The following is a 2,140-nucleotide window of genomic DNA, read 5'->3' as shown; positions in this document are numbered from 1 at the left end:
CTTTCAAGGCTTTTTAAAATCCTAACAGAATTCATAGAATTTTTCAGAAATATAGGACATATGCATATATATATGGCAAATATATATACAAATATATGTATATAGGGCATTTTTATAATTTAATGAATAGGAGAGTGTCCAAGATGGCGATGCAGAAAGACCATGAACTCACCTCTTCCACAAACACACTGAATGGATGCCTACATATAGAGCAATTCTTACTTAAGAAGAACTGAGGGCTTACTGAATAGCTTCTGCACCCCAAAGGGTAAAGGAACCACATGGGAACAGCAAGAGATGAAGACAGGGTAAGCACAGGAACCCCAGTTCGGGAGAGTGTGAACTGCAGTGGGGAGAAATAGTACTGAGAGACTAGGAGCAGATTTGTCTGCCACGGGGCATAAAAAAAAAAAAAAAAACTAGCTGCGGTTTAAAAGGGCAACTAGAATTTAAAGGAACCAGCCCTTGAGTGTAGAGTCCTTCAGAATGCTCTCCATGGTCAGAAGGCCTGGTGAACCCCATTGTTTATGTTCCCCCTAGGTCACCTAGGATAATTTCTGGTATATACTAAAATATTAAAATATTTTTAAATACAACAATTTCAAAATCATAAACAAGAGTATCGTTTAATATATTACTAATGTAACATATCAAACAACCTACATAATAAAAGAAAATTGTATTTGGCTGATTATCTAACAGTATTCACAAATGTAAGTTACTTTGACAAAGAAGAGGAGAGATAACGTATTGATATTACAACTTCTGCTCAAGATGTCAGATTAAAGCCACAGGACAAGACTTCCTTCTTAATTCTAACATACAAATACCACATAAATATATTGGACATGGACATACAATTTGAGGTTTAGGCACCTATTTTAGGAATGAACTTAAGGCAGTCAGATCTGTTCTTGATGAAGCACTATAACAGATTTTGTTTGCTTGTTTGTTTACATGTCAGAGAGCCTGACAAAAGAGAAACCCTGACATAAGCTGTTCATCGAAAATAGGAACAAAACTTTGCCCCTACTGGCACAGACACAGAGTGGGCACAGCCAAAGTAAGTTATCAGTCCCAAATCTTGACTGGAAAAGAAGAAAAAAAAACAACATTAATTTTTTTAAGTAATATGGATATTAGAAAACCAGGCATTATGCACATAGAAGTACTGGGTCCCAAATAAAATTAACCTGTTAAACTCAAACTGAGAAACTAATATAAAACTGGTCTTTAACCAGTCCACATGACCCTGGCCAAAACAAAATCAAAATATTCTACAAGGACAACTGCTTAACCTAAGACACAGGTATAACAGATTTTCAAAGAAGAAAATGCCTATTTGACATCCACAGGAAAAATCTACAATAAAGAATGAGAAAATAGGTGCTCACTTCAGCAGCACATATACTAAAATTGGAACGATACAAGGGAAGATTAGCATGGCTCCCATGCAAGGATGACACACAAACTCGTGAGGCATTCTGTATTTAAAAAAAAGAATGAGAAAATAGGACAAAATACATGAAACATGTGTTTTCAAACACAGGATTTCCCAACTGAAAAATAGCAGCACAGGACTGTTATTCCTAAGAGAAGGAAATAACTGGAGTCTTAAAACCAGGCCAGCTTCCTTAAGGAGGCACCTTCCATATCGTGATGCAGGAAGAGCTAATGGAAACAGACGATAGCAGCCTGTCTGTGTTCAGTCAGACACACACATAAAAGGGGCTGGAATTTGAGGGGCAAAGTACAAGCTAGGAGCTAGCTAAACACAAGAGTTCCATAAATTTTCGTAAAGCTTTCTTTGAATCAGTTGTTAAACATAAAGCATGGGATGCCTAGAATGAAACTCCTAGGGGCTAGGAAGAGAACCAGTACTGGGTTGGAAGGGTAGAGGGTGGTACTGAATAATTCCTAAATAATCACATGTTGTGATAAGAGATGTTTAAAATCTGATCATCCAGAGTGCAAAGAAATAAATACCTGGGGTATTCAAGGGAGACCTCTAAAGGTTTACAAATTAATTTGCAAATAAATAAATTACTGGTCAAAACAAACTTCAACAGTCTTTAAAGGATAAAAAAGAAAACTCCAAAATAAAACTTACAATGTCCAATACCCAACCCCAAAATTATTA

The 2,140-nt window shown here is 36.3% G+C and overlaps 1 non-coding gene across 1 annotated transcript; it reads left to right on the top strand.

The window, feature by feature from the left end:
* Positions 1–1,386: 1,386 nt before the first annotated feature.
* On the top strand, positions 1,387–1,494 carry LOC113930016. The gene has a single exon (XR_003522401.1). It is a non-coding gene; the product is annotated as a U6 spliceosomal RNA (small nuclear RNA).
* Positions 1,495–2,140: the final 646 nt, after the last annotated feature.

This window comes from Zalophus californianus, chromosome 5 (assembly GCF_009762305.2).
Source record: "Zalophus californianus isolate mZalCal1 chromosome 5, mZalCal1.pri.v2, whole genome shotgun sequence".
Classification (NCBI taxonomy): Eukaryota; Metazoa; Chordata; class Mammalia; order Carnivora; family Otariidae; genus Zalophus; species Zalophus californianus.
The sequence above is the reverse complement of the archived record's forward strand: the minus strand, read 5'-3'. Positions and strand labels throughout refer to the sequence as shown.